Source organism: Sardina pilchardus, chromosome 14 (assembly GCF_963854185.1).
Source record: "Sardina pilchardus chromosome 14, fSarPil1.1, whole genome shotgun sequence".
Taxonomy (NCBI): domain Eukaryota; kingdom Metazoa; phylum Chordata; class Actinopteri; order Clupeiformes; family Clupeidae; genus Sardina; species Sardina pilchardus.
In genome coordinates this window covers 7,136,359-7,148,510 of record NC_085007.1, presented here as the reverse complement: position 1 = coordinate 7,148,510, position 12,152 = coordinate 7,136,359, and the positions used below count along the sequence as shown (strand labels likewise).

Here is a 12,152-nt window from a genome sequence, read left to right as displayed (position 1 = left end):
CTGTGGCCTGTATCTGATGGTAGCCCAGGTGGGGTGGAGCCGTCTGAGGGCAATGGATTGGGAATGCACCTCCTGGTGTGTATGGAGTGCAGAAACCAGAGGCTGCTGATGGGGCCACAATGATTTGTTTGATGTCCCCTGGTGGTGATTGGTGGTAATAGTCCTGGGGGGAGCTGTTCTTCTCCATTGCACTTCCAGAAGCCCCCACCATTGGAGGTGGCGCTGCCGCGCCCTGGCCAGGCAATTCCGGATAAAGACGGGTGCTTGATTGTTGCCCATCACACCCCTCGCCCACATGGAATGACGGAAATGGGAGGATCTGGCCCCTCCCAGCCGAGTGGGGCCGCCCTGCCAGTCTTCCTCGCCTCAGTCCATTTTGTTCCAGCAACAGGTCTGCTTCCCTGAGCTGTTCCACCAAATCACGCTTCTCTGTCTCACTTCTCCAAATCCTCTCTCTGAGTTCTGTCTCCAACTCTTTTCCAGACTTTCCTGCCTGGGATCTCAATTGGGTTTCAAGACGTGTCTCCTCCTGGAGCACTGGTCCTTTCTGTTTTTACAGTATATGATCAGTCTGTTCTTAGGCAAGCTCAGAGGATATTGACTGACCCATATCCTATACACAGAGTGTGAATTGTTGCCCTCTGGTAGATAACACACAGTCCCGAGTCCCACACTGTAAACTGAACCACTTTGAAAAGTCATTTGTACCTATACCTCCATCAAACTTTTACAGTTTTTGCCCGTTGCTTGAACACATTTTGCAAAACTTCGCTCACTGTGCCAACACTCTACACACAAGTAAACATAACACAACACTAGGAAATACCTTTCACATCTATGTCAAATTGAAACTCTACTATCAGTACCTAAACTCTGCTATCAAAACCTAACAATCCCTTGTCAAAATATAACTCTGGTGACAAAATGAAACACACTTGCATCATATGCATACATTTTCAGATCTGGAGGAACACACTAGTAGCCTAGAAATCTAGACGCACCCTAGCGGGCAAAAATATTTTTGCCTAGCGGGATGGTCTAGGGTCGCACCGTTGAGGACAAGCCTGCGCCAGGCTCGAGTTCAGCCTGGCCAATCAGAACGCTCTATCTGTGTACGGAGTCCTTGAGCCCGAAGGCATCACGCAATAAACAAATCAGAAGCAACTAAAGGCGGGTCTTGGCATCTAACTTATCTTTCACACACAACAGCGCCGACTCCGATAATTAGATTTAAAACGTTCTCCTGCTTGCTAGATTTTCTTCACTGTTGATTCACTGTTTCTCTTTGAGTTTCCAAGTTAACGTTAAGGCTGCTACGTCTATCATTGTCTTGTTGCAGAGCTGTGTAACATCTATTTGCCTCTGTCTTGATAAGTTCACACTTGAAAAAGCGACTCTAATCGGAGCTGCCAAGTGTCACGCTTTGAGTGTGACAGACAGTCAAAAAAATGTTCGACGAACGCATCTCACTGTCCCTTGCAATGTTCTGAAACTTGGCAGCCCTGTTGCCGTTTTGCCGACCGGCTACGATTGGTCACAAATGCTGGCCTATTACGTGCAGAGGCAGTTTGAAAGACAACTGTTCATCCCACCCACAGGCTTCAACTCTGTGAATGGTCCGACCCCAGACTATACATTTCTGTGTAGTTTGGCTTGCCAGGCTAACACACTAGTCTACTTTATATAAAACATATTTGCTTGAATACCTGTTGCAAAACTTCGCTCATTGTGCCAAAACTCTAAACACACGTAAACATGACACAACACTGGGAAATATACCATTCACATCACCATTGGCAAAACATAGGGCTTTTTGTAGATGGCTGATTGGTGTTCAGTTTTGCAAGTAAGTGCGTTCAGGTGTTTATTTGAGAGGTTGCAATTACCCGATGTGTTTTGTATTTTGGATATATGTGTTTAACAAATGGTACTCTGAGATTTCATTTTTGAACGAAGTGTCTATGTATGACATAGAGAGTAGTATGTAGGACCAAGTGTGTTGCATAAAGGAGTAAGTGTGTTGCAGAATTGAAACTAGGGTGCAAAGCAGCACTTTTGATTAAGGTATAGGTACATGTATTTGAGATATTGCAACAAAACTTCAAGTTGTGATACTTTAGTCTAAGCATGGGTCTATAGTGTTCAAGCAACGGGCAAAAACTGTAAACGTGGCTGCCTGAGGCTGCAGTCATTGAGCAGTGGTGCAATGGAGTTTATGGGAAGTGTGCGCTAATGCAGTGTGTGAGTCCAAGACAAATTTCCCTGAGACAATAAAGTATCATGCTGTCACCCTGTTTATAACAGCACAGAAGGAAAGGGGGTGGGGGTGGGTACCTAGAATTCACATGGAGTCTCTTGCTGAAAGTCGGACAGTAGGCCATGGTCAGTGAGGAAACGGGTGGAGTGGGCAGTTTGGACATGTTAAAATATTACTCATGTTTTAATCATACTCAAGGAGTGTCGCAATTAGATAAGCATTTCGGGCCGGCAACATTTTTTTTTGCAGCAGGAACCCTTGAGTTCTCTACCCTCCAGTCTCTCCCATACAGAAAAAAGCTGTAAAATAATGATAAGAATTTACCACTGTCTCAGTCGTAAATCTTTATATAAGGATGATATGTGTAATAGTTTACTCCTGACAGTGGTCCCTTTTGTGTTTTTCTTACACAACTATATTATGAGAAACAAGTATACATAAAGTGAACATTGTGTGACATTTATAGGTAATGAACATGATAAACTATATTTTCTTATATGTTCCATGTAATGCTTGTTTTAATTGCATGTTGCAGTTTAAAATGTGTATGCCTTTTATGTAAATTCACCTAATTAACATATATTTGTTTTTGTTTGAAGTGTGTATTTACTGTAAAGGGAATCTATGATGTCTTTCTATGACCAACCAATTTAAAATGACTGTTAATATGGGAGCGTACCTATGTTCCCCAGGTCCTATGTTCCAACCGGGGAACATAGGACCCTTTTAAAGTTTAGAAAGGGTCCTATGTTCCCCGCTTTTCCCAAAAAGGGAACTATGTTCCCCGGTATGTATTGCAACCGGGGAACATAGGACCCTTTTGGGAAAAAAGGGGAACATAGGGATGACCCCGTTAATATGGGGCGATGGAACTTGGAATCCCATTGTGTTCATCTTGAGAGGTATGTCTTACTGAAAAAACACTATTAACACAAATAGAGAAAGCTCTGGCTGCTACGAGGTCATGTGAGCGTCTGTCATCCTATCCCCTGGGACTGAAATTCAGATTGGAGACAGACCACAAGCCACTAGTGCCATTGCTGAGTAGGCCTACCAAGGCTCTTGATGAACTTCCTCCGAGAGTGCTTTGATTCAGACTGGGGCTGCTGAGATTTAGGTACTTATGATGACCAGGGCATGAAATAGACCTCTGAAGTTCGCCTACAAAAAGGATCCAAAGCTGCCATCTTTGCCCATATAAGGAAATCCGGGAGTTAATTGAAGCTAACTGCCTATGGCAAGTTGCATGGTAAGTTAGCTCTGGGGTAGCAAAGATCAAAGTGTGCCGTCTTCACCTACCGAAGATCACAGTATCCACTAGACGTCAGTGGACAAAACTGTGTAGTGAAAAACGTCTGCATTTCCAATGTCATCATCCCCGCGAGAGTTTAACAGGTGCGATAATTGAAAATCCCCATGTTATTTTCCAATAGAAAAAATCTCAAGATACCGGATCTCCTTATTTGGGCAAAGATGGTGGCTTTTTTGTAGGCGAACTTCAGAGGTCTATTGGCACACGCCAAATGGGGGTAACTTTTGCGATTGGCTGGTGAAACTGTCGATCTACCTGCCACTTTGGCGGGTAGTTGTGTTGTTGACCAATCACGTAGCTAGCCTGTTGTTTTTATTAAAAAATGGCGGTACTTGGAGTGAAGAGGCCGATGGCTGTTACAGAAGAAAAAGATGAGGACGATTAAAAAAAAGATGTTTTATTTTGAAATGGAAAGTGGAAAGGGATTGGCTGCTGTATGACGACAAAACCGGGGAGATGCATTGTGTGGATTGTCGGAGATTTGGCTCAGAAAAAACAAGAACGAATCCGTTTGTAATTGGAATGAAAAACTTAAAATTCGAAACCATTAAGGACCATGAGTCCTCAAAAAGCCACTTACAAATGACTATTAAAGTTGGGAAGACAGCTTCCCCGGAGCAGACCGTTGCAGTCAAAGCGCTTGCTTTGATGAAAACATCACAGTTGGAGAGGATGAAGCTACTTGTAGCAGAACGGAAATTAGTTCCGGTCTGTAGCGCCCCGTATACTGACAGGTAATTGGTCAACCAATGGCTTGGTGGGAACTTTTGTATATATTCTCTGTGACTACCCTTTCCTGTTTCACGTCGGACTGGCTGGTCGCTGCTCGCCCAATTCCCACTGCTCACACAGGTAACAATTTGAGCACTTCCTCGTGAAGTTTTGCTGTTGGTTGATTTTGTGGCTGTCTAGTTGTTATACTTGTGCACTTTTTGCGTATACAGCTTCCTTGTGGATCCATTCATCCCCATGCATCTCCGTAGTTGGAATTGCATCATAGCCGGTATGTTTACATTTTATCGGTGACGCAAATAGGCTACATCGCCACATATAATGAATGTTGTTTACATTTTAGGTAGTCGCTGCTACATCCTAGCACTTATTGTGCCCTCTGCTATGCGAACCTACTGAGACTTAGCTAACAACGAGACGGGGAACTGCTGCTGTGTGACCGCTGCTGCTTTGTCTTCACGAAGCGTGATCGCTCATCTGTGTTTGTAACCGTGTGACCACTAACGTTTGTCTCGACTTCGTCCTATTAAGTGTCATCCTTGTCAATTCTGTGTGTACATGGTTTTGGTTCATTATTCTTTTGTTTTGATTTGCTTTACCACTGGCAGGAGGCCATTTCCCCTGCGCTGCGGATAACCAGTGTCCCAACATCTTACTGTATCTCTGGTTTTCTAGCTTTCTTCTTATGATTTGATTAGCCACTGATAGGAGGCTGCTATTCCATCTGTGCTGTGGATTACCATTGTGCTAGTGTTTATGATTTCTGGGGAATTACTACTTTAGTTTATTGTTTGTTTGTTTGTTTGTTTGTTTGTATGTTGCACTGGCAGGAGGCCATTTGTCCAGCTGCGGAGAGCCCGTGTCTTAACTATTGTGACTATTATTTGTGTTTGGTTAAATGTGGCTCCCACTAATTGTCCTCCCCCTGTCCTGTGTCTTTTCTAGGAGCTGAGGCCTACAGTGGAGGGGCTACTGTCTTCCTGGTGGTGTCCCCTTTTTGGTGTGCTACTATTATACCTCACGGGTGTTGCTGATTTGACCTTTGCTGTGTGTGTGTGTGCGAATACGTGGACACTCTTGCAGTGGTGTGACCTCTCCTGGGACGCCTCTCTCCTTAGTTAGCCAGTCCCCTCGCTGGTAAGCCTCAGTTCCTGCTGTCTGTCTCCCCTTGGTATGTCTGATGTGCTTGAGACAATGTGAGTGTAATTTTAGATTTTGTTAATAAATTATTGTCATTGTACTGGAATGAAACCACGTCTCTCTCAGTTAATGAACCTGGGTGCCTTTTTGAGCAAACTTAGTACATGCATTTCCCTGGGTGAAACTCCCAGGGTGGCGTAGTCGGATAACCTACAAGTTAGTATCTAACACTTTACTACCACTTGCCACATTTGACGTATAGTCGGCAGGATTTACTGTTACAAGCAGAGACGTGTGTTTGCATTCTTTTGTGTTTCCTTTTTCATGTTTGTATGGTGTTGTGTATTATGTAAACTGTTAAGATGATTTCTATGTGTAACATTTTTTTTAAAGACAAAGCAGCAGCGGACATCTGGTGCATTTTTAACAATTGGGTGAGCAGCAAAATATTTTTTTTTCTTCTCCTTCTGATTTCGAAGGATGAAGGGCAGTCCTTTTAGTAATCAGTAACCAGGCCTAGAGGGCCGTGCCATTACTTGTAGTTGGTCATGTTTGTTTAATGTCTGTTAAATAGGGCTTTCCTCTTACAGCTCTTTGGGGCTATGATTAGACTCTGTCCCGTCAAGGGCCTCAGCGATTGGGTTCACCACCCACACATCTGCTGCTGGCAATGGATGTGGAGCTGTGTGGAGGTGATCTTCCGTCAAGGAACCCAGAGAGTGAGGGACCCTCTACTTGTGTCGTCTCTCCCTTGGTACATGGGGATGAGGTCATGGTTTGATGATGGATATTAGATCCAGGTTATCTAAGGTAACCAAGAGTGTCTCCTTACAGCCAAAACCTTTGGGTCATGGGTCACCGTCAGTCCCATTAAGGGCCACAGCTAACTGGCTGTAACCTCTTGTCTGTTCTGTTTGGAACAGAAGGGGAAGCTGTGAGGTAGGGTGATGGCCATTAGCGGGGTTTTGTGTGGAGACCCTCTTGGTGTCCTGTCTGCTCTCCCTGACAACGTGGGGAGAAGCGTAATGTTTTACGAGACTACTGTTAAACACTGGTCCATGGTGTTCACCAGTAAGTTGGGGCTGTTAGAAGTGTTGGCCCTTTTCCTGTGGCTTGCCTCTGTGTTGCAGGTTCCAGGCAGTGGAGTCTGGCCTACTGACCACTCTGCTCGTAGCCATTCGTCTGGTCTGTCCCCTCCCAGTGTTTCTTGCCTTGGTAGCAGCGTTGGTGTAGCGACCAAACTGCAAGCCCTCCCAGTGTTTCTTGTTTTGGTAGCAGCGTTGGTGTAGAGACCAAACTGCAAGCCCTCCCTGTGTTTGTCATGGTAGCAGCGTTGGCCTACTGGCCAAACTGCACGCCTTCCTGGTGTTTGTCTGGCCCATCGACCAGGCTTGGTTGGGTGTCAAAACCCGCCTCTGCTCTTTTGGCCATGGAGTTTATGGTTTGCATGGTCTAGTTTGATCCATCGTCGGGGCGACGATGCAAGAAGTGAGGGAAGAATGTAGCAGAACGGAAATTAGTTCCGGTCTGTAGCGCCCCGTATACTGACAGGTAATTGGTCAACCAATGGCTTGGTGGGAACTTTTGTATATATTCTCTGTGACTACCCTTTCCTGTTTCACGTCGGACTGGCTGGTCGCTGCTCGCCCAATTCCCACTGCTCACACAGGTAACAATTTGAGCACTTCCTCGTGAAGTTTTGCTGTTGGTTGATTTTGTGGCTGTCTAGTTGTTATACTTGTGCACTTTTTGCGTATACAGCTTCCTTGTGGATCCATTCATCCCCATGCATCTCCGTAGTTGGAATTGCATCATAGCCGGTATGTTTACATTTTATCGGTGACGCAAATAGGCTACATCGCCACATATAATGAATGTTGTTTACATTTTAGGTAGTCGCTGCTACATCCTAGCACTTATTGTGCCCTCTGCTATGCGAACCTACTGAGACTTAGCTAACAACGAGACGGGGAACTGCTGCTGTGTGACCGCTGCTGCTTTGTCTTCACGAAGCGTGATCGCTCATCTGTGTTTGTAACCGTGTGACCACTAACGTTTGTCTCGACTTCGTCCTATTAAGTGTCATCCTTGTCAATTCTGTGTGTACATGGTTTTGGTTCATTATTCTTTTGTTTTGATTTGCTTTACCACTGGCAGGAGGCCATTTCCCCTGCGCTGCGGATAACCAGTGTCCCAACATCTTACTGTATCTCTGGTTTTCTAGCTTTCTTCTTATGATTTGATTAGCCACTGATAGGAGGCTGCTATTCCATCTGTGCTGTGGATTACCATTGTGCTAGTGTTTATGATTTCTGGGGAATTACTACTTTAGTTTATTGTTTGTTTGTTTGTTTGTTTGTTTGTATGTTGCACTGGCAGGAGGCCATTTGTCCAGCTGCGGAGAGCCCGTGTCTTAACTATTGTGACTATTATTTGTGTTTGGTTAAATGTGGCTCCCACTAATTGTCCTCCCCCTGTCCTGTGTCTTTTCTAGGAGCTGAGGCCTACAGTGGAGGGGCTACTGTCTTCCTGGTGGTGTCCCCTTTTTGGTGTGCTACTATTATACCTCACGGGTGTTGCTGATTTGACCTTTGCTGTGTGTGTGTGTGCGAATACGTGGACACTCTTGCAGTGGTGTGACCTCTCCTGGGACGCCTCTCTCCTTAGTTAGCCAGTCCCCTCGCTGGTAAGCCTCAGTTCCTGCTGTCTGTCTCCCCTTGGTATGTCTGATGTGCTTGAGACAATGTGAGTGTAATTTTAGATTTTGTTAATAAATTATTGTCATTGTACTGGAATGAAACCACGTCTCTCTCAGTTAATGAACCTGGGTGCCTTTTTGAGCAAACTTAGTACATGCATTTCCCTGGGTGAAACTCCCAGGGTGGCGTAGTCGGATAACCTACAAGTTAGTATCTAACACTTTACTACCACTTGCCACATACTGTTTAGAAACGTCCACGCCATCGGAAAAAAGATGAGACCCTTATCCAACTACAGTACGTGTGGATGTGCGAGTAAGTACCAATCTGCTTTAACATTAGTAGGCTAGATAGTTAGTTAGTAGGCTATAGTGCAGCACAGTGACACAATGACTGCTATATCATAGTTAACCTAAGTCGTGTTAACTTAGCTATGTGTGTAGGCTACGTGCGTGTATGTACGGTTCTATTAGTGCTAGGCTACGTGTGTGTGATCAAGCTAACTGTGAATTATTTATCATTTGTATTTTTAGGGTGGATGAACAGAAAGGGTTAGCTGTAGGGAAGACATACAAGAATGCAAAACAGGCCCCAGTCTTCATGCACTCCATAGCAGAAGCTGAAAGGAAGAAGGTGGAGGTGGAGATATCTGCCTCCAAGTTAATCTCCATTGGAACCACAGACAGCAGTGTAATGGAAGAGGAGTTACTCTACGTTAGATCGAGCAGCAGGGAAAAGTCAAGGTGCAGTTTGTGGGGATCCAGGCACTAGAAAAGGCAGATGCTGAACAAGTAACAGATGGAATATGCTCCATGATGTCTGCAGTCAGTGGTAGTGAGGATGAATGGAAGGAGAAACTAGAGCTGTGCATATCCGAGGACCTGCAAGAGTGGGCTTGCAAAAATGCTAACAATGCTTAAAATGCTAACCAGGTTGATCAGTTAACTTGGCTGATGATTTCTAGCAGTTATGCTAAAAATGCTAATGATGCTAACAATGCTATCTAAGCTAGGGTGACCAGATTTCTCTGACCTAAAACCGGGACACTTTATGCATGATCAAATGTAACGTCAACATGCAACAGGTGAATTTTTTTTTTCGTAGCCGTCCTTAAGCCCATACGGTAGTGGAACATTTCTTAAATATTGCTGTGTAAATGCACAAATTCTGTGCACTTTCAGTCAGAGATTAGGGCCTGCACTGTCTGACTCCTAAACATTCCTCACCTATTATCCAGATAGCCTATGCATGAAAAAAAAAAAATTGAAAACGAAACTCAGCCATATTATTGTCTCAACCTTTGTTTACATTATGTGTGATAACTCTAAACAGCTACTCTTGTCAGATGGCCATTATACATTGAAAAGCTGAGATTCCAGGCTTTCAGAAAAGGTATGGTTTGCCACCGTTTCGGTAACGACCAACCCCTCTGGCTCACGGACTAATAGGTTATTGAGAATGATGACTTTCTCTTCAGCATTGTCGTAGCGTAACCTGCTAGCCATTAAAACGAGGCAATGAAACAATGTAACGTTGACTATAAAGATTGTGCAGACTGTTGCGATTGACTGGTATACGATCACACACACACAAATCATACGTCGGACGTTTTATGCTAGTTTCTACATGGGCTTAGGTAGTGATCGGGCTATATTAAAACCACTTCAATAGTGGTTGGTGAAAACCGAGACATATTAGCGTCCCGACAGGCTTTTGTTGGGACTCGGGACACGCCACTCAAAATCGGGACTGTCCCAGGAAAACCGGGACGTCAGGCCACCCTAATCTAAGCTAACAATGCTAAGCAGGTTGATTAGCTAACTTAGCAGATGATTTCTAGCATTTATGCTACAAATGTTAACTATGCTAACAATGCTAACTTTTTTTTTTTTTTAAGATTATTTTTTGGGGCTTTTTATCGGCCTTTAATCGGACAGGACAGTAGAGACAGTGTTGCCAACTTAGCGACTTTGTCGCTAGATTTAGCGACTTTTGGCCGTCTCTGGCGACTGAAAATCTTATCTAGCGACTGACAACAAATCTGGCGACTTTTTCGTGTGTCTGGCGACTTTTCCCCCTCCTTGTCTGAGTCGTCACTGCACTTCACGGAGCTCTGAGCTGAGCTCTCGTCCTCCCTCCCTCTCCCGACCCCGGCCGCCTCTCCCTCCCGCTCCATACCCAGCTGTGCGCACCACCACGTTCGGTACGACGAACGTTCTACACGCAGCCGCGTGCTTTAAACGAGTGGCTGCTCAGTGGCAGGCTGGCAGCAAATGCAAGACAGCGGTCTGGATTCGGGACGCTAGACGCTCGAAAATGGCAGGCAGTAGTTGAGCTCGGACAAAAGTATAGCTTCCAAGAACTACAAGCAAGCATTAGGCTACAGATCTGTCAGCTAATCCTGGCCAACCCCTGCCATTTTATTTAATTATTGACGCCTTCACTGGCGTGATAGCCTATATGACGCAAAATGAAAATAAAACAGTGATCACGCAACTTCAACTTCTGATAGAGCCACAATTAAACATTGCATCCATAAGTGAAGCGGGAACCATAACCTTCTGAGATTCACATATTGTGATAAAGTTATCAGGCTTCAATCAGTGAAAAGCATACAGGAAATAGGTAGGAAATTACTGCTTTTCAGCCACGTAGCCTAATTTCATTCTGATGTGACAAGATAGTAAAGTAGCCTATACAGAAGTGTAAAGTGTATCAATTAACATACTATATTAGACTATATTAAATTAAATATATTTGCAATGGGCTCTAAAGTTGCCTATAGGCAATGTCATGAGTAGCCTATGAGAAAAAGCAAACAGGCATAAAGAGTTATTAAAGGGCCCTCAATGTTTTGTTTTTTTTGGGGGGGGGGGACGGGACGACGACGTAATGACGTAATTGATATGCAAATTAGCGTGTGACGTCATCTAGCGACATTTGGCGATTTTTGGAGCTGGCTTTAGCTATTTTCCATTTGAAATAGTTGGCAACACTGAGTAGAGAGAATGACAGGAAGCGAGTGGGAGAGAGAGCTGGGGTGGGATCCGGAAAGGACCACGGGGCGGGAATCGAACCCGGTTTGCCGGCGTGCGGTGCAGGTGCCCCAGCCAGTTGAGCCACGGCTGGGGCCCTAACAATGCTAACTTAGCTAATGACTTCTGTTATGTCAACAATGCTTAAAAAAAAATAAATGATTTCCCCATTCATTTGAATGGAACCGAAAAACGGGAATACCGGAAAAACGACAACCGGCAGCCATCCGACATGAACAAGCAAGCTATACCGGATCGGGCCTGATTTTTTAGTGTTGGAACCGCATCGATAGCACAATCGCTCTAGGAGAAGAGGCGTCTTAAAAAAGTGGGTGAACGGGAATAAGTTAAATGTGCTTGCTTAGGAAGAACAATAGATGGGCTTGTCTTGCAACAAGCCCACTAACTAAAAGTTTCTTCAACAACCGGTCAAAACATAGCCAAGATGGCATGTGATATCATGACACGGCTGTGCCTTCCAATATCCCAACTGAGAGGACAGACATACAGTATGATGGTGCCGCAAACATGGCTGGACATCTGCAAAGGGTGCAAGCCATTTTAAGAAAAGAGCAACCGCTAGCCATCTTTTGCCATTGTGGTCCGCATTGTGTTAACCTCATTACTCTGTCTGTAGTGCTTCTGCACTAGTTAAAGATTCAATGAGTCTTGTTCATGACTTGGGTGGGTTCTTTAATCAATCTGGCAAATTTAAAGTAATTTCCAGAAAATTGCAAACTCGGAAGATGGTTTCACCACATTGAAACCTCTCTGTCCAACCAGATGGACTGTTCGCACCCCAGCCATCCGCTCAGTTCTCAACCAGTATAAGTCAGTGCTTACAGCCCTTGAAGAAATGGCCTTATGCAGTTCTAAAGTATCTGACACTTCAACTAAGGCACGTGGTCATCATGCAGGATTTCTAAGAGGTAACACTCTGCTTGGTCTTGTAATGGCTGAAGACCTGATGGAGGATT

At 44.6% G+C, this 12,152-nt stretch overlaps 2 long non-coding RNA genes across 2 annotated transcripts; both read left to right on the top strand.

The window, feature by feature from the left end:
• Positions 1 to 4,379: 4,379 nt before the first annotated feature.
• Positions 4,380 to 4,930, top strand: LOC134100336 (uncharacterized). Its single transcript, XR_009941256.1, has 3 exons — positions 4,380 to 4,421; positions 4,514 to 4,572; positions 4,645 to 4,930. It is a non-coding gene; the product is annotated as an uncharacterized LOC134100336 (long non-coding RNA).
• Positions 4,931 to 7,068: 2,138 nt separating this feature from the next.
• Positions 7,069 to 7,623, top strand: LOC134100328 (uncharacterized). Its single transcript, XR_009941255.1, has 3 exons — positions 7,069 to 7,110; positions 7,203 to 7,261; positions 7,334 to 7,623. It is a non-coding gene; the product is annotated as an uncharacterized LOC134100328 (long non-coding RNA).
• The last annotated feature ends 4,529 nt before the right edge of the window (positions 7,624 to 12,152 follow it).